Here is a 13,575-nt window from a genome sequence, read left to right as displayed (position 1 = left end):
ATACTGCTTATGACCATACCAGGTTGAATGCACCCGATCTCGTCCGATCACGGAAGTTAAGCAACGTCGGGATTGGTTAGTACTTGGATGGGTGACCGCCTAGCAATACCAATTGTCATAGGCAAAATATGATTTTTAAAATATATTTAAATGTTAACATTTTTAAAGATTTTAGACCAAAAAATGTTGACCAATACTGTCTACGACCATACCAGGTTGAATGCACCCGATCTCGTCCGATCTCGGAAGTTAAGCAACGTCGGGATTGGTTAGTCATTGGATGGGTGACCGCCTAGGAATACCAATTGTCGTAGGCATAATATCATTTATTTAAGTTTTTACATTTTTAAAAAGATTAGACCATAAATGTTGACGAATACTGTCTACGACCATACCAGGTTGAATGCACCCGATCTCGTCCGATCTCGGAAGTTAAGCAACGTCGGGATTGGTTAGTACTTGGATGGGTGACCGCCTAGGAATACCAATTGTCGTAGGCAAAATATGATTTATTTAAGTTTTTACATTTTTAAATAGATTAGACCAAAAAATGTTGGCCAATACTGGCTACGAACATACCAGATTGAATGCACCCGATCTCGTCCGATCTCGGAAGTTAAGCAACATCGGGATTGGTTAGTACTTGGATGGGTGACCGCCTAGGAATACCAATTGTCGTAGGCAAAATATGATTTATTTAAGTTTTTACATTTTTAAATAGATTAGACCAAAAAATGTTGACCAATACTGGCTACGACCATACCAGGTTGAATGCACCCGATCTCGTCCGATCTCGGAAGTTAAGCAACGTCGGGATTGGTTAGTACTTGGATGGGTGACCGCCTAGGAATACCAATTGTCGTAGGCACAATATGATTTATTTAAGTTTTTACATTTTTAAATAGATTAGACCATAAATGTTGACCAGTACTGTCTACGACCATACCAGGTTGAATACACCCGATCTCGTCCGATCTCGGAAGTTAAGCAACGTCGGGATTGGTTAGTACTTGGATGGGTGACCGCCTAGGAATACCAATTGTCGTAGGCAAAATATGATTCATTTAAGTTTTTACTTTTTTAAATAGATTAGACGTAAAATGTTGAGAAATACTGTCTACGACCATACCAGGTTCAATGCACCCCATCTCGTCCGATCTCGGAAGTTAAGCAACGTCGGGATTGGTTAGTACTTGGATGGGTGACCGCATAGGAATTCCAATTGTCATAGGCAAAATATGATTTATAAAATATATTTAAATGTTAGCATTTTTGAAGATTTTAGACCAAAAAATGTTGACCAATACTGGCTACGACCATACCAGGTTGAATGCACCCGATATCGTCCGATCTCGGAAGTTAAGCAACGTCGGGATTGGTTAGTACTTGGATGGGTGACCGCATAGGAATTCCAAATGTCATAGGCAAAATATGATTTATAAAATATATTTAAATGTTAACATTTTTGAAGATTTTAGACCAAAAAATGTTGACCAATACTGTCTACGACCATACCAGGTTGAATGCACCCGATCTCGTCCGATCTCAGAAGTTAAGTAACGTCGGGATTGGTGAGTACTTGGATGGGTGAGCGCCTAGGAATACCAATTGTCGTAGGCAAAATATGATTTATTTAAGTTTTTACATTTTTAAATAGATTAGACCAAAAAATGTTGACCAATACTGGCTACGACCATACCAGGTTGAATGCACCCGATCTCGTCCGATCTCGGAAGTTAAGCAACGTCGGGATTGGTTAGTACTTGGATGGGTGACCGCCTAGGAATACCAATTGTCGTAGGCACAATATGATTTATTTAAGTTTTTACATATTTAAATAGATTAGACCATAAATGTTGACCAATACTGTCTACGACCATACCAGGTTGAATGCACCCGATCTCGTCCGATCTCGGAAGTTAAGCAACGTCGGGATTGGTTAGTACTTTGATGGGTGACCGCCTAGGAATACCAATTGTCGTAGGCAAAATATGATTTATTTAAGTTTTTACATTTTTAAATAGATTAGACGTAAAATGTTGAGAAATACTGCTTATGACCATACCAGGTTGAATGCACCCGATCTCGTCCGATCTCGGAAGTTAAGCAACGTCGGGATTGGTTAGTACTTGGATGGGTGACCGCATAGGAATTCCAATTGTCATAGGCAAAATATGATTTATAAAATATATTTAAATGTTAACATTTTTGAAGATTTTAGACCAAAAAATGTTGACCAATACTGTATACGACCATACCAGGTTGAATGCACCCGATCTCGTCCGATCTCGGAAGTTAAGCAACGTCGGGATTGGTTAGTACTTGGATGGGTGACCGCCTAGCAATACCAATTGTCATAGGCAAAATATGATTTTTAAAATATATTTAAATGTTAACATTTTTAAAGATTTTAGACCAAAAAATGTTGACCAATACTGTCTACGACCAAACCAGGTTGAATGCACCCGATCTCGTCCGATCTCGGAAGTTAAGCAACATCGGGATTGGTTGCTACTTGGATGGGTGACCGCCTAGGAATACCAATTGTCATAGGAAAATTATTATTTTTAAAATATATTTAAATGTTAGCATTTTAAAGATTTTAGACCAAAAAATGTTTACCAACACTGTCTACGACCATACCAGGTTCAATGCACCCGATCTCGTCCGATCTCGGAAGTTAAGCAACGTTGGGATTGGTTAGTACTTGGATGGGTGACCGCCTAGGAATACCAATTGTCATAGGCAAAATATGATTTTTAAAATATATTTAAATGTTAACATTTTTAAAGATTTTAGACCATAAAATGTTGACCAATACTGTCTACGACCATACCAGGTTGAATGCACCCGATCTCGTCCGATCTCGGAAGTTAAGCAACGTCGGGATTGGTTAGTACTTGGATGGGTGACCGCCTAGGAATACCAATTGTCGTAGGCATAATATCATTTATTTAAGTTTTTACATTTTTAAACAGATTAGACCATAAATGTTGTCGAATACTGTCTACAACCATACCAGGTTGAATGCACCCGATTTCGTCCGATCTCGGAAGTTAAGCAACGTCGGGATTGGTTAGTACTTGGATGGGTGACCGCCTAGGAATACCAATTGTCGTAGGCAAATTATGATTTATTTAAGTTTTTACTTTTTTAAATAGATTAGACGTAAAATTTTGAGAAATACTGCTTATGACCATACCAGGTTGAATGCACCCGATCTCGTCCGATCACGGAAGTTAAGCAACGTCGGGATTGGTTAGTACTTGGATGGGTGACCGCCTAGCAATACCAATTGTCATAGGCAAAATATGATTTTTAAAATATATTTAAATGTTAACATTTTTAAAGATTTTAGACCAAAAAATGTTGACCAATACTGTCTACGACCATACCAGGTTGAATGCACCCGATCTCGTCCGATCTCGGAAGTTAAGCAACGTCGGGATTGGTTAGTCATTGGATGGGTGACCGCCTAGGAATACCAATTGTCGTAGGCATAATATCATTTATTTAAGTTTTTACATTTTTAAAAAGATTAGACCATAAATGTTGACGAATACTGTCTACGACCATACCAGGTTGAATGCACCCGATCTCGTCCGATCTCGGAAGTTAAGCAACGTCGGGATTGGTTAGTACTTGGATGGGTGACCGCCTAGGAATACCAATTGTCGTAGGCAAAATATGATTTATTTAAGTTTTTACATTTTTAAATAGATTAGACCAAAAAATGTTGGCCAATACTGGCTACGAACATACCAGATTGAATGCACCCGATCTCGTCCGATCTCGGAAGTTAAGCAACATCGGGATTGGTTAGTACTTGGATGGGTGACCGCCTAGGAATACCAATTGTCGTAGGCAAAATATGATTTATTTAAGTTTTTACATTTTTAAATAGATTAGACCAAAAAATGTTGACCAATACTGGCTACGACCATACCAGGTTGAATGCACCCGATCTCGTCCGATCTCGGAAGTTAAGCAACGTCGGGATTGGTTAGTACTTGGATGGGTGACCGCCTAGGAATACCAATTGTCGTAGGCACAATATGATTTATTTAAGTTTTTACATTTTTAAATAGATTAGACCATAAATGTTGACCAGTACTGTCTACGACCATACCAGGTTGAATACACCCGATCTCGTCCGATCTCGGAAGTTAAGCAACGTCGGGATTGGTTAGTACTTGGATGGGTGACCGCCTAGGAATACCAATTGTCGTAGGCAAAATATGATTCATTTAAGTTTTTACTTTTTTAAATAGATTAGACGTAAAATGTTGAGAAATACTGTCTACGACCATACCAGGTTCAATGCACCCCATCTCGTCCGATCTCGGAAGTTAAGCAACGTCGGGATTGGTTAGTACTTGGATGGGTGACCGCATAGGAATTCCAATTGTCATAGGCAAAATATGATTTATAAAATATATTTAAATGTTAGCATTTTTGAAGATTTTAGACCAAAAAATGTTGACCAATACTGGCTACGACCATACCAGGTTGAATGCACCCGATATCGTCCGATCTCGGAAGTTAAGCAACGTCGGGATTGGTTAGTACTTGGATGGGTGACCGCATAGGAATTCCAAATGTCATAGGCAAAATATGATTTATAAAATATATTTAAATGTTAACATTTTTGAAGATTTTAGACCAAAAAATGTTGACCAATACTGTCTACGACCATACCAGGTTGAATGCACCCGATCTCGTCCGATCTCAGAAGTTAAGTAACGTCGGGATTGGTGAGTACTTGGATGGGTGAGCGCCTAGGAATACCAATTGTCGTAGGCAAAATATGATTTATTTAAGTTTTTACATTTTTAAATAGATTAGACCAAAAAATGTTGACCAATACTGGCTACGACCATACCAGGTTGAATGCACCCGATCTCGTCCGATCTCGGAAGTTAAGCAACGTCGGGATTGGTTAGTACTTGGATGGGTGACCGCCTAGGAATACCAATTGTCGTAGGCACAATATGATTTATTTAAGTTTTTACATATTTAAATAGATTAGACCATAAATGTTGACCAATACTGTCTACGACCATACCAGGTTGAATGCACCCGATCTCGTCCGATCTCGGAAGTTAAGCAACGTCGGGATTGGTTAGTACTTGGATGGGTGACTGCCTAGGAATACCAATTGTCGCAGGCAAAATATGATTTATTTAAGTTTTTACTTTTTTAAATAGATTAGACGTAAAATGTTGAGAAATACTGCTTACGACCATACCAGGTTGAATGCACCCGATCTCGTCCGATCTCGGAAGTTAAGCAACGTCGGGATTGGTTAGTACTTGGATGGGTGACCGCATAGGAATTCCAATTGTCATAGGCAAAATATGATTTATAAAATATATTTAAATGTTAACATTTTTGAAGATGTTAGACCAAAAAATGTTGACCAATACTGTCTACGACCATACCAGGTTGAATGCACCCGATCTCGTCCGATCTCGGAAGTTAAGCAACGTCGGGATTGGTTAGTACTTGGATGGGTGACCGCCTAGCAATACCAATTGTCATAGGCAAAATATTATTTTTAAAATATATTTAAATGTTTGCATTTTAAAGATTTTAGACCAAAAAATGTTTACCAACACTGTCTACGACCATACCAGGTTCAATGCACCCTATCTCGTCCGATCTCGGAGGTTAAGCAACGTTGGGATTGGTTAGTACTTGGATGGGTTACCGCCTAGGAATACCAATTGTCGTAGGCACAATATGATTTATTTAAGTTTTACATTTTTAAATAGATTAGACCATAAATGTTGACCAATACTGTCCACGACCATACCAGGTTGAATGCACACGATCTCGTCCGATCTCGGAAGTTAAGAAACGTCGGGATTGGTTAGTACTTGGATGGGTGACCGCCTAGGAATCCAATTGTCGTAGGCACAATATGATTTATTTAAGTTTTTACATTTTTAAATAGATTAGACCATAAATGTTGACGATTACTGTCTACGACCATACCAGGTTGAATGCACCCGATCTCGTCCGATCTCGGAAGTTAAGCAACGTCGGGATTGGTTAGTACTTGGATGGGTGACCGCCTAGGAATACCAATTGTCGTAGGCACAATATGATTTATTTAAGTTTTACATTTTTAAATAGATTAGACCATAAATGTTGACCAATACTGTCCACGACCATACCAGGTTGAATGCACACGATCTCGTCCGATCTCGGAAGTTAAGAAACGTCGGGATTGGTTAGTACTTGGATGGGTGACCGCCTAGGAATCCAATTGTCGTAGGCACAATATGATTTATTTAAGTTTTTACATTTTTAAATAGATTAGATCATAAATGTTGACGATTACTGTCTACGACCATACCAGGTTGAATGCACCCGATCTCGTCCGATCTCGGAAGTTAAGCAACGTCGGGATTGGTTAGTACTTGGATGGGTGACCGCATAGGAATTCCAATTGTCATAGGCAAAATATGATTTACAAAATATATTTAAATGTTAACATTTTTGAAGATGTTAGACCAAAAAATGTTGACCAATACTGTCTACGACCATACCAGGTTGAATGCACCCGATCTCGTCCGATCTCGGAAGTTAAGCAACGTCGGGATTGGTTAGTACTTGGATGGGTGACCGCCTAGCAATACCAATTGTCATAGGCAAAATATTATTTTTAAAATATATTTAAATGTTTGCATTTTAAAGATTTTAGACCAAAAAATGTTTACCAACACTGTCTACGACCATACCAGGTTCAATGCACCCTATCTCGTCCGATCTCGGAGGTTAAGCAACGTTGGGATTGGTTAGTACTTGGATGGGTTACCGCCTAGGAATACCAATTGTCGTAGGCACAATATGATTTATTTAAGTTTTACATTTTTAAATAGATTAGACCATAAATGTTGACCAATACTGTCCACGACCATACCAGGTTGAATGCACACGATCTCGTCCGATCTCGGAAGTTAAGAAACGTCGGGATTGGTTAGTACTTGGATGGGTGACCGCCTAGGAATCCAATTGTCGTAGGCACAATATGATTTATTTAAGTTTTTACATTTTTAAATAGATTAGACCATAAATGTTGACGATTACTGTCTACGACCATACCAGGTTGAATGCACCCGATCTCGTCCGATCTCGGAAGTTAAGCAACGTCGGGATTGGTTAGTACTTGGATGGGTGACCGCCTAGGAATACCAATTGTCGTAGGCACAATATGATTTATTTAAGTTTTACATTTTTAAATAGATTAGACCATAAATGTTGACCAATACTGTCCACGACCATACCAGGTTGAATGCACACGATCTCGTCCGATCTCGGAAGTTAAGAAACGTCGGGATTGGTTAGTACTTGGATGGGTGACCGCCTAGGAATCCAATTGTCGTAGGCACAATATGATTTATTTAAGTTTTTACATTTTTAAATAGATTAGATCATAAATGTTGACGATTACTGTCTACGACCATACCAGGTTGAATGCACCCGATCTCGTCCGATCTCGGAAGTTAAGCAACGTCGGGATTGGTTAGTTCTTGGATGGGTGACCGCCTAGGAATACCAATTGTCGTAGGCATAATATCATTTATTTAAGTTTTTACATTTTTAAACAGATTAGACCATAAATGTTGTCGAATACTTTCTACAACCATACCAGGTTGAATGCACCCGATCTCGTCCGATCTCGGAAGTTAAGCAACGTCAGGATTGGTTAGTACTTGGATGGGTGACCGCCTAGGAATACCAATTGTCGTAGGCAAATTATGATTTATTTAAGTTTTTACTTTTTTAAATAGATTAGACGTAAAATTTTGAGAAATACTGCTTATGACCATACCAGGTTGAATGCACCCGATCTCGTCCGATCACGGAAGTTAAGCAACGTCGGGATTGGTTAGTACTTGGATGGGTGACCGCCTAGCAATACCAATTGTCATAGGCAAAATATGATTTTTAAAATATATTTAAATGTTAACATTTTTAAAGATTTTAGACCAAAAAATGTTGACCAATACTGTCTACGACCATACCAGGTTGAATGCACCCGATCTCGTCCGATCTCGGAAGTTAAGCAACGTCGGGATTGGTTAGTCATTGGATGGGTGACCGCCTAGGAATACCAATTGTCGTAGGCATAATATCATTTATTTAAGTTTTTACATTTTTAAAAAGATTAGACCATAAATGTTGACGAATACTGTCTACGACCATACCAGGTTGAATGCACCCGATCTCGTCCGATCTCGGAAGTTAAGCAACGTCGGGATTGGTTAGTACTTGGATGGGTGACCGCCTAGGAATACCAATTGTCGTAGGCAAAATATGATTTATTTAAGTTTTTACATTTTTAAATAGATTAGACCAAAAAATGTTGACCAATACTGGCTACGAACATACCAGATTGAATGCACCCGATCTCGTCCGATCTCGGAAGTTAAGCAACGTCGGTATTGGTTAGTACTTGGATGGGTGACCGCCTAGCAATACCAATTGTCATAGGCAAAATATGATTTTTAAAATATATTAAAATGTTAACATTTTCAAAGATTTTAGACCAAAAAATGTTGACCAATACTGTCTACGACCATACCAGGTTGAATGCACCCGATCTCGTCCGATCTCGGAAGTTAAGCAACGTCGGGATTGGTTAGTACTTGGATGGGTGACCGCCTAGGAATACCAATTGTCGTAGGCATAATATCATTTATTTAAGTTTTTACATTTTTAAATAGATTAGAACATAAATGTTGACCAATACTGTCTACGACCATACCAGGTTGAATGCACCCGATCTCGTCCGATCTCGGAAGTTAAGCAACGTCGGGATTGCTTAGTACTTGGATGGGTGACCGCCTAGGAATACCAATTGTCGTAGGCACAATATGATTTGTTTAAGTTTTTACATTTTTAAATAGATTAGACCATAAATGTTGACCAATACTGTCTACGACCATACCAGGTTGAATGCACCCGATCTCGTCCGATCTCGGAAGTTAAGCAACGTCGGGATTGGTTAGTACTTGGATGGGTGACCGCCTAGGAATACCAATTGTCGTAGGCAAAATATGATTTATTTAAGTTTTTACTTTTTTAAATAGATTAGACGTAAAATGTTGAGAAATACTGCTTACGACCATACCAGGTTGAATGCACCCGATCTCGTCCGATCTCGGAAGTTAAGCAACGTCGGGATTGGTTAGTACTTTGATGGGTGACCGCCTAGGAATACCAATTGTCGTAGGCAAAATATGATTTATTTAAGTTTTTACATTTTTAAATAGATTAGACGTAAAATGTTGAGAAATACTGCTTATGACCATACCAGGTTGAATGCACCCGATCTCGTCCGATCTCGGAAGTTAAGCAACGTCGGGATTGGTTAGTACTTGGATGGGTGACCGCATAGGAATTCCAATTGTCATAGGCAAAATATGATTTATAAAATATATTTAAATGTTAACATTTTTGAAGATTTTAGACCAAAAAATGTTGACCAATACTGTCTACGACCATACCAGGTTGAATGCACCCGATCTCGTCCGATCTCGGAAGTTAAGCAACGTCGGGATTGGTTAGTACTTGGATGGGTGACCGCCTAGCAATACCAATTGTCATAGGCAAAATATGATTTTTAAAATATATTTAAATGTCAACATTTTTGAAGATTTTAGACCAAAAAATGTTGACCAATACTGTCTACGACCAAACCAGGTTGAATGCACCCGATCTCGTCCGATCTCGGAAGTTAAGCAACATCGGGATTGGTTGCTACTTGGATGGGTGACCGCCTAGGAATACCAATTGTCATAGGCAAATTATTATTTTTAAAATATATTTAAATGTTAGCATTTTAAAGATTTTAGACCAAAAAATGTTGACCAATACTGTCTACGACCATACCAGGTTCAATGCACCCGATCTCGTCCGATCTCGGAAGTTAAGCAACGTTGGGATTGGTTAGTACTTGGATGGGTGACCGCCTAGCAATACCAATTGTCATAGGCAAAATATGATTTTTAAAATATATTTAAATGTCAACATTTTTGAAGATTTTAGACCAAAAAATGTTGACCAATACTGTCTACGACCAAACCAGGTTGAATGCACCCGATCTCGTCCGATCTCGGAAGTTAAGCAACATCGGGATTGGTTGCTACTTGGATGGGTGACCGCCTAGGAATACCAATTGTCATAGGCAAATTATTATTTTTAAAATATATTTAAATGTTAGCATTTTAAAGATTTTAGACCAAAAAATGTTGACCAATACTGTCTACGACCATACCAGGTTCAATGCACCCGATCTCGTCCGATCTCGGAAGTTAAGCAACGTTGGGATTGGTTAGTACTTGGATGGGTGACCGCCTAGGAATACCAATTGTCATAGGCAAAATATGATTTTTAAAATATATTTAAATGTTAACATTTTTAAAGATTTTAGACCATAAAATGTTGACCAATACTGTCTACGACCATACCAGGTTGAATGCACCCGATCTCGTCCGATCTCGGAAGTTAAGCAACGTCGGGATTGGTTAGTACTTGGATGGGTGACCGCCTAGGAATACCAATTGTCGTAGGCATAATATCATTTATTTAAGTTTTTACATTTTTAAACAGATTAGACCATAAATGTTGTCGAATACTGTCTACAACCATACCAGGTTGAATGCACCCGATCTCGTCCGATCTCGGAAGTTAAGCAACGTCGGGATTGGTTAGTACTTGGATGGGTTACCGCCTAGGAATACCAATTGTCGTAGGCAAATTATGATTTATTTAAGTTTTTACTTTTTTAAATAGATTAGACGTAAAATTTTGAGAAATACTGCTTATGACCATACCAGGTTGAATGCACCCGATCTCGTCCGATCACGGAAGTTAAGCAACGTCGGGATTGGTTAGTACTTGGATGGGTGACCGCCTAGCAATACCAATTGTCATAGGCAAAATATGATTTTTAAAATATATTTAAATGTTAACATTTTTAAAGATTTTAGACCAAAAAATGTTGACCAATACTGTCTACGACCATACCAGGTTGAAAGCACCCGATCTCGTCCGATCTCGGAAGTTAAGCAACGTCGGGATTGGTTAGTCATTGGATGGGTGACCGCCTAGGAATACCAATTGTCGTAGGCATAATATCATTTATTTAAGTTTTTACATTTTTAAAAAGATTAGACCATAAATGTTGACGAATACTGTCTACGACCATACCAGGTTGAATGCACCCGATCTCGTCCGATCTCGGAAGTTAAGCAACGTCGGGATTGGTTAGTACTTGGATGGGTGACCGCCTAGGAATACCAATTGTCGTAGGCAAAATATGATTTATTTAAGTTTTTACATTTTTAAATAGATTAGACCAAAAAATGTTGACCAATACTGGCTACGAACATACCAGATTGAATGCACCCGATCTCGTCCGATCTCGGAAGTTAAGCAACGTCGGGATTGGTTAGTACTTGGATGGGTGACCGCCTAGGAATACCAATTGTCGTAGGCAAAATATGATTTATTTAAGTTTTTACATTTTTAAATAGATTAGACCAAAAAATGTTGACCAATACTGGCTACGACCATACCAGGTTGAATGCACCCGATCTCGTCCGATCTCGGAAGTTAAGCAACGTCGGGATTGGTTAGTACTTGGATGGGTGACCGCCTAGGAATACCAATTGTCGTAGGCACAATATGATTTATTTAAGTTTTTACATTTTTAAATAGATTAGACCATAAATGTTGACCAATACTGTCTACGACCATACCAGGTTGAATGCACCCGATCTCGTCCGATCTCGGAAGTTAAGCAACGTCGGGATTGGTTAGTACTTGGATGGGTGACCGCCTAGGAATACCAATTGTCGTAGGCAAATTATGATTTATTTAAGTTTTTACTTTTTTAAATAGATTAGACGTAAAATTTTGAGAAATACTGCTTATGACCATACCAGGTTGAATGCACCCGATCTCGTCCGATCACGGAAGTTAAGCAACGTCGGGATTGGTTAGTACTTGGATGGGTGACCGCCTAGCAATACCAATTGTCATAGGCAAAATATGATTTTTAAAATATATTTAAATGTTAACATTTTTAAAGATTTTAGACCAAAAAATGTTGACCAATACTGTCTACGACCATACCAGGTTGAAAGCACCCGATCTCGTCCGATCTCGGAAGTTAAGCAACGTCGGGATTGGTTAGTCATTGGATGGGTGACCGCCTAGGAATACCAATTGTCGTAGGCATAATATCATTTATTTAAGTTTTTACATTTTTAAAAAGATTAGACCATAAATGTTGACGAATACTGTCTACGACCATACCAGGTTGAATGCACCCGATCTCGTCCGATCTCGGAAGTTAAGCAACGTCGGGATTGGTTAGTACTTGGATGGGTGACCGCCTAGGAATACCAATTGTCGTAGGCAAAATATGATTTATTTAAGTTTTTACATTTTTAAATAGATTAGACCAAAAAATGTTGACCAATACTGGCTACGAACATACCAGATTGAATGCACCCGATCTCGTCCGATCTCGGAAGTTAAGCAACGTCGGGATTGGTTAGTACTTGGATGGGTGACCGCCTAGGAATACCAATTGTCGTAGGCAAAATATGATTTATTTAAGTTTTTACATTTTTAAATAGATTAGACCAAAAAATGTTGACCAATACTGGCTACGACCATACCAGGTTGAATGCACCCGATCTCGTCCGATCTCGGAAGTTAAGCAACGTCGGGATTGGTTAGTACTTGGATGGGTGACCGCCTAGGAATACCAATTGTCGTAGGCACAATATGATTTATTTAAGTTTTTACATTTTTAAATAGATTAGACCATAAATGTTGACCAATACTGTCTACGACCATACCAGGTTGAATGCACCCGATCTCGTCCGATCTCGGAAGTTAAGCAACGTCGGGATTGGTTAGTACTTGGATGGGTGACCGCCTAGGAATACCAATTGTCGTAGGCAAAATATGATTCATTTAAGTTTTTACTTTTTTAAATAGATTAGACGTAAAATGTTGAGAAATACTGTCTACGACCATACCAGGTTCAATGCACCCCATCTCGTCCGATCTCGGAAGTTAAGCAACGTCGGGATTGGTTAGTACTTGGATGGGTGACCGCATAGGAATTCCAATTGTCATAGGCAAAATATGATTTATAAAATATATTTAAATGTTAACATTTTTGAAGATTTTAGACCAAAAAATGTTGACCAATACTGTCTACGACCATACCAGGTTGAATGCACAGGGTATCGTCCGATCTCGGAAGTTAAGCAACGTCGGGATTGGTTAGTACTTGGATGGGTGACCGCATAGGAATTCCAAATGTCATAGGCAAAATATGATTTATAAAATATATTTAAATGTTAACATTTTTGAAGATTTTAGACCAAAAAATGTTGACCAATACTGTCTACGACCATACCAGGTTGAATGCACCCGATCTCGTCCGATCTCGGAAGTTAAGTAACGTCGGGATTGGTGAGTACTTGGATGGGTGACCACCTAGGAATACCAATTGTCGTAGGCAAAATATGATTTATTTAA

General features: G+C 38.9%; 32 non-coding genes and 41 pseudogenes across 32 annotated transcripts; all 73 read left to right on the top strand.

Moving 5' to 3' along the window:
* The first annotated feature begins 5 nt into the window (after positions 1-5).
* On the top strand, positions 6-124 carry LOC146153389 (5S ribosomal RNA; annotated as a pseudogene).
* Positions 125-198: 74 nt separating this feature from the next.
* LOC146153388 (5S ribosomal RNA) lies at positions 199-317 on the top strand (annotated as a pseudogene).
* A 64-nt stretch (positions 318-381) lies between these two features.
* On the top strand, positions 382-500 carry LOC146153387 (5S ribosomal RNA). The gene has a single exon (XR_014494899.1). It is a non-coding gene; the product is annotated as a 5S ribosomal RNA (ribosomal RNA).
* Positions 501-565: 65 nt separating this feature from the next.
* Positions 566-684, top strand: LOC146153386 (5S ribosomal RNA; annotated as a pseudogene).
* Positions 685-749: 65 nt separating this feature from the next.
* Positions 750-868, top strand: LOC146153385 (5S ribosomal RNA). Its single transcript, XR_014496257.1, has one exon. It is a non-coding gene; the product is annotated as a 5S ribosomal RNA (ribosomal RNA).
* A 64-nt stretch (positions 869-932) lies between these two features.
* Positions 933-1,051, top strand: LOC146153384 (5S ribosomal RNA). Its single transcript, XR_014495459.1, has one exon. It is a non-coding gene; the product is annotated as a 5S ribosomal RNA (ribosomal RNA).
* Positions 1,052-1,115: 64 nt separating this feature from the next.
* LOC146153383 (5S ribosomal RNA) lies at positions 1,116-1,234 on the top strand (annotated as a pseudogene).
* A 74-nt stretch (positions 1,235-1,308) lies between these two features.
* LOC146153382 (5S ribosomal RNA) lies at positions 1,309-1,427 on the top strand (annotated as a pseudogene).
* A 74-nt stretch (positions 1,428-1,501) lies between these two features.
* On the top strand, positions 1,502-1,620 carry LOC146153381 (5S ribosomal RNA; annotated as a pseudogene).
* A 65-nt stretch (positions 1,621-1,685) lies between these two features.
* On the top strand, positions 1,686-1,804 carry LOC146153380 (5S ribosomal RNA). The gene has a single exon (XR_014496256.1). It is a non-coding gene; the product is annotated as a 5S ribosomal RNA (ribosomal RNA).
* A 64-nt stretch (positions 1,805-1,868) lies between these two features.
* On the top strand, positions 1,869-1,987 carry LOC146153379 (5S ribosomal RNA). Its single transcript, XR_014495473.1, has one exon. It is a non-coding gene; the product is annotated as a 5S ribosomal RNA (ribosomal RNA).
* Positions 1,988-2,051: 64 nt separating this feature from the next.
* LOC146153378 (5S ribosomal RNA) lies at positions 2,052-2,170 on the top strand. Its single transcript, XR_014496578.1, has one exon. It is a non-coding gene; the product is annotated as a 5S ribosomal RNA (ribosomal RNA).
* A 74-nt stretch (positions 2,171-2,244) lies between these two features.
* LOC146153377 (5S ribosomal RNA) lies at positions 2,245-2,363 on the top strand (annotated as a pseudogene).
* A 74-nt stretch (positions 2,364-2,437) lies between these two features.
* Positions 2,438-2,556, top strand: LOC146153376 (5S ribosomal RNA; annotated as a pseudogene).
* Positions 2,557-2,629: 73 nt separating this feature from the next.
* LOC146153375 (5S ribosomal RNA) lies at positions 2,630-2,748 on the top strand (annotated as a pseudogene).
* A 74-nt stretch (positions 2,749-2,822) lies between these two features.
* On the top strand, positions 2,823-2,941 carry LOC146153374 (5S ribosomal RNA). The gene has a single exon (XR_014494898.1). It is a non-coding gene; the product is annotated as a 5S ribosomal RNA (ribosomal RNA).
* Positions 2,942-3,005: 64 nt separating this feature from the next.
* Positions 3,006-3,124, top strand: LOC146153373 (5S ribosomal RNA; annotated as a pseudogene).
* A 64-nt stretch (positions 3,125-3,188) lies between these two features.
* On the top strand, positions 3,189-3,307 carry LOC146153372 (5S ribosomal RNA; annotated as a pseudogene).
* Positions 3,308-3,381: 74 nt separating this feature from the next.
* Positions 3,382-3,500, top strand: LOC146153371 (5S ribosomal RNA; annotated as a pseudogene).
* Positions 3,501-3,564: 64 nt separating this feature from the next.
* Positions 3,565-3,683, top strand: LOC146153370 (5S ribosomal RNA). Its single transcript, XR_014494897.1, has one exon. It is a non-coding gene; the product is annotated as a 5S ribosomal RNA (ribosomal RNA).
* Positions 3,684-3,748: 65 nt separating this feature from the next.
* On the top strand, positions 3,749-3,867 carry LOC146153369 (5S ribosomal RNA; annotated as a pseudogene).
* Positions 3,868-3,932: 65 nt separating this feature from the next.
* Positions 3,933-4,051, top strand: LOC146153368 (5S ribosomal RNA). Its single transcript, XR_014496255.1, has one exon. It is a non-coding gene; the product is annotated as a 5S ribosomal RNA (ribosomal RNA).
* Positions 4,052-4,115: 64 nt separating this feature from the next.
* LOC146153367 (5S ribosomal RNA) lies at positions 4,116-4,234 on the top strand. The gene has a single exon (XR_014495448.1). It is a non-coding gene; the product is annotated as a 5S ribosomal RNA (ribosomal RNA).
* Positions 4,235-4,298: 64 nt separating this feature from the next.
* LOC146153366 (5S ribosomal RNA) lies at positions 4,299-4,417 on the top strand (annotated as a pseudogene).
* A 74-nt stretch (positions 4,418-4,491) lies between these two features.
* LOC146153365 (5S ribosomal RNA) lies at positions 4,492-4,610 on the top strand (annotated as a pseudogene).
* Positions 4,611-4,684: 74 nt separating this feature from the next.
* Positions 4,685-4,803, top strand: LOC146153364 (5S ribosomal RNA; annotated as a pseudogene).
* Positions 4,804-4,868: 65 nt separating this feature from the next.
* LOC146153363 (5S ribosomal RNA) lies at positions 4,869-4,987 on the top strand. Its single transcript, XR_014496253.1, has one exon. It is a non-coding gene; the product is annotated as a 5S ribosomal RNA (ribosomal RNA).
* Positions 4,988-5,051: 64 nt separating this feature from the next.
* LOC146153362 (5S ribosomal RNA) lies at positions 5,052-5,170 on the top strand. The gene has a single exon (XR_014498403.1). It is a non-coding gene; the product is annotated as a 5S ribosomal RNA (ribosomal RNA).
* Positions 5,171-5,234: 64 nt separating this feature from the next.
* On the top strand, positions 5,235-5,353 carry LOC146153361 (5S ribosomal RNA). Its single transcript, XR_014497869.1, has one exon. It is a non-coding gene; the product is annotated as a 5S ribosomal RNA (ribosomal RNA).
* Positions 5,354-5,427: 74 nt separating this feature from the next.
* On the top strand, positions 5,428-5,546 carry LOC146153360 (5S ribosomal RNA; annotated as a pseudogene).
* A 73-nt stretch (positions 5,547-5,619) lies between these two features.
* LOC146153359 (5S ribosomal RNA) lies at positions 5,620-5,738 on the top strand (annotated as a pseudogene).
* Positions 5,739-5,801: 63 nt separating this feature from the next.
* On the top strand, positions 5,802-5,919 carry LOC146153358 (5S ribosomal RNA; annotated as a pseudogene).
* A 64-nt stretch (positions 5,920-5,983) lies between these two features.
* On the top strand, positions 5,984-6,102 carry LOC146153357 (5S ribosomal RNA). Its single transcript, XR_014494896.1, has one exon. It is a non-coding gene; the product is annotated as a 5S ribosomal RNA (ribosomal RNA).
* Positions 6,103-6,165: 63 nt separating this feature from the next.
* LOC146153356 (5S ribosomal RNA) lies at positions 6,166-6,283 on the top strand (annotated as a pseudogene).
* A 64-nt stretch (positions 6,284-6,347) lies between these two features.
* LOC146153355 (5S ribosomal RNA) lies at positions 6,348-6,466 on the top strand. Its single transcript, XR_014497709.1, has one exon. It is a non-coding gene; the product is annotated as a 5S ribosomal RNA (ribosomal RNA).
* A 74-nt stretch (positions 6,467-6,540) lies between these two features.
* Positions 6,541-6,659, top strand: LOC146153354 (5S ribosomal RNA; annotated as a pseudogene).
* A 73-nt stretch (positions 6,660-6,732) lies between these two features.
* Positions 6,733-6,851, top strand: LOC146153353 (5S ribosomal RNA; annotated as a pseudogene).
* Positions 6,852-6,914: 63 nt separating this feature from the next.
* On the top strand, positions 6,915-7,032 carry LOC146153352 (5S ribosomal RNA; annotated as a pseudogene).
* A 64-nt stretch (positions 7,033-7,096) lies between these two features.
* Positions 7,097-7,215, top strand: LOC146153351 (5S ribosomal RNA). The gene has a single exon (XR_014494895.1). It is a non-coding gene; the product is annotated as a 5S ribosomal RNA (ribosomal RNA).
* A 63-nt stretch (positions 7,216-7,278) lies between these two features.
* Positions 7,279-7,396, top strand: LOC146153350 (5S ribosomal RNA; annotated as a pseudogene).
* Positions 7,397-7,460: 64 nt separating this feature from the next.
* LOC146153349 (5S ribosomal RNA) lies at positions 7,461-7,579 on the top strand. Its single transcript, XR_014497018.1, has one exon. It is a non-coding gene; the product is annotated as a 5S ribosomal RNA (ribosomal RNA).
* A 64-nt stretch (positions 7,580-7,643) lies between these two features.
* LOC146153348 (5S ribosomal RNA) lies at positions 7,644-7,762 on the top strand (annotated as a pseudogene).
* Positions 7,763-7,826: 64 nt separating this feature from the next.
* LOC146153347 (5S ribosomal RNA) lies at positions 7,827-7,945 on the top strand (annotated as a pseudogene).
* Positions 7,946-8,019: 74 nt separating this feature from the next.
* Positions 8,020-8,138, top strand: LOC146153346 (5S ribosomal RNA; annotated as a pseudogene).
* Positions 8,139-8,202: 64 nt separating this feature from the next.
* Positions 8,203-8,321, top strand: LOC146153345 (5S ribosomal RNA). Its single transcript, XR_014494894.1, has one exon. It is a non-coding gene; the product is annotated as a 5S ribosomal RNA (ribosomal RNA).
* A 65-nt stretch (positions 8,322-8,386) lies between these two features.
* Positions 8,387-8,505, top strand: LOC146153344 (5S ribosomal RNA; annotated as a pseudogene).
* Positions 8,506-8,579: 74 nt separating this feature from the next.
* LOC146153343 (5S ribosomal RNA) lies at positions 8,580-8,698 on the top strand. Its single transcript, XR_014494893.1, has one exon. It is a non-coding gene; the product is annotated as a 5S ribosomal RNA (ribosomal RNA).
* A 64-nt stretch (positions 8,699-8,762) lies between these two features.
* LOC146153342 (5S ribosomal RNA) lies at positions 8,763-8,881 on the top strand. The gene has a single exon (XR_014496817.1). It is a non-coding gene; the product is annotated as a 5S ribosomal RNA (ribosomal RNA).
* A 64-nt stretch (positions 8,882-8,945) lies between these two features.
* On the top strand, positions 8,946-9,064 carry LOC146153341 (5S ribosomal RNA). The gene has a single exon (XR_014494892.1). It is a non-coding gene; the product is annotated as a 5S ribosomal RNA (ribosomal RNA).
* Positions 9,065-9,128: 64 nt separating this feature from the next.
* Positions 9,129-9,247, top strand: LOC146153340 (5S ribosomal RNA). The gene has a single exon (XR_014495557.1). It is a non-coding gene; the product is annotated as a 5S ribosomal RNA (ribosomal RNA).
* Positions 9,248-9,311: 64 nt separating this feature from the next.
* LOC146153339 (5S ribosomal RNA) lies at positions 9,312-9,430 on the top strand. The gene has a single exon (XR_014496577.1). It is a non-coding gene; the product is annotated as a 5S ribosomal RNA (ribosomal RNA).
* A 74-nt stretch (positions 9,431-9,504) lies between these two features.
* LOC146153338 (5S ribosomal RNA) lies at positions 9,505-9,623 on the top strand (annotated as a pseudogene).
* Positions 9,624-9,697: 74 nt separating this feature from the next.
* Positions 9,698-9,816, top strand: LOC146153337 (5S ribosomal RNA; annotated as a pseudogene).
* A 73-nt stretch (positions 9,817-9,889) lies between these two features.
* Positions 9,890-10,008, top strand: LOC146153336 (5S ribosomal RNA; annotated as a pseudogene).
* Positions 10,009-10,082: 74 nt separating this feature from the next.
* LOC146153335 (5S ribosomal RNA) lies at positions 10,083-10,201 on the top strand (annotated as a pseudogene).
* A 73-nt stretch (positions 10,202-10,274) lies between these two features.
* Positions 10,275-10,393, top strand: LOC146153334 (5S ribosomal RNA; annotated as a pseudogene).
* Positions 10,394-10,467: 74 nt separating this feature from the next.
* LOC146153333 (5S ribosomal RNA) lies at positions 10,468-10,586 on the top strand. The gene has a single exon (XR_014494891.1). It is a non-coding gene; the product is annotated as a 5S ribosomal RNA (ribosomal RNA).
* A 64-nt stretch (positions 10,587-10,650) lies between these two features.
* Positions 10,651-10,769, top strand: LOC146153332 (5S ribosomal RNA). Its single transcript, XR_014498079.1, has one exon. It is a non-coding gene; the product is annotated as a 5S ribosomal RNA (ribosomal RNA).
* Positions 10,770-10,833: 64 nt separating this feature from the next.
* On the top strand, positions 10,834-10,952 carry LOC146153331 (5S ribosomal RNA; annotated as a pseudogene).
* Positions 10,953-11,026: 74 nt separating this feature from the next.
* LOC146153330 (5S ribosomal RNA) lies at positions 11,027-11,145 on the top strand (annotated as a pseudogene).
* A 64-nt stretch (positions 11,146-11,209) lies between these two features.
* On the top strand, positions 11,210-11,328 carry LOC146153329 (5S ribosomal RNA). The gene has a single exon (XR_014494889.1). It is a non-coding gene; the product is annotated as a 5S ribosomal RNA (ribosomal RNA).
* A 65-nt stretch (positions 11,329-11,393) lies between these two features.
* On the top strand, positions 11,394-11,512 carry LOC146153328 (5S ribosomal RNA; annotated as a pseudogene).
* A 65-nt stretch (positions 11,513-11,577) lies between these two features.
* LOC146153327 (5S ribosomal RNA) lies at positions 11,578-11,696 on the top strand. The gene has a single exon (XR_014496252.1). It is a non-coding gene; the product is annotated as a 5S ribosomal RNA (ribosomal RNA).
* A 64-nt stretch (positions 11,697-11,760) lies between these two features.
* On the top strand, positions 11,761-11,879 carry LOC146153326 (5S ribosomal RNA). The gene has a single exon (XR_014494888.1). It is a non-coding gene; the product is annotated as a 5S ribosomal RNA (ribosomal RNA).
* A 64-nt stretch (positions 11,880-11,943) lies between these two features.
* On the top strand, positions 11,944-12,062 carry LOC146153325 (5S ribosomal RNA; annotated as a pseudogene).
* A 74-nt stretch (positions 12,063-12,136) lies between these two features.
* Positions 12,137-12,255, top strand: LOC146153324 (5S ribosomal RNA; annotated as a pseudogene).
* A 64-nt stretch (positions 12,256-12,319) lies between these two features.
* Positions 12,320-12,438, top strand: LOC146153323 (5S ribosomal RNA). The gene has a single exon (XR_014494887.1). It is a non-coding gene; the product is annotated as a 5S ribosomal RNA (ribosomal RNA).
* Positions 12,439-12,503: 65 nt separating this feature from the next.
* LOC146153322 (5S ribosomal RNA) lies at positions 12,504-12,622 on the top strand (annotated as a pseudogene).
* A 65-nt stretch (positions 12,623-12,687) lies between these two features.
* On the top strand, positions 12,688-12,806 carry LOC146153321 (5S ribosomal RNA). The gene has a single exon (XR_014496251.1). It is a non-coding gene; the product is annotated as a 5S ribosomal RNA (ribosomal RNA).
* A 64-nt stretch (positions 12,807-12,870) lies between these two features.
* On the top strand, positions 12,871-12,989 carry LOC146153320 (5S ribosomal RNA). The gene has a single exon (XR_014494886.1). It is a non-coding gene; the product is annotated as a 5S ribosomal RNA (ribosomal RNA).
* A 64-nt stretch (positions 12,990-13,053) lies between these two features.
* Positions 13,054-13,172, top strand: LOC146153319 (5S ribosomal RNA; annotated as a pseudogene).
* A 74-nt stretch (positions 13,173-13,246) lies between these two features.
* On the top strand, positions 13,247-13,365 carry LOC146153318 (5S ribosomal RNA; annotated as a pseudogene).
* A 74-nt stretch (positions 13,366-13,439) lies between these two features.
* Positions 13,440-13,558, top strand: LOC146153317 (5S ribosomal RNA). Its single transcript, XR_014497177.1, has one exon. It is a non-coding gene; the product is annotated as a 5S ribosomal RNA (ribosomal RNA).
* Positions 13,559-13,575: the final 17 nt, after the last annotated feature.

This window comes from Ascidiella aspersa, chromosome 4 (assembly GCF_963924565.1).
Source record: "Ascidiella aspersa chromosome 4, kaAscAspe10.2, whole genome shotgun sequence".
NCBI lineage: Eukaryota > Metazoa > Chordata > Ascidiacea > Phlebobranchia > Ascidiidae > Ascidiella > Ascidiella aspersa.
This window is presented reverse-complemented; position numbering and strand designations above follow the sequence as displayed.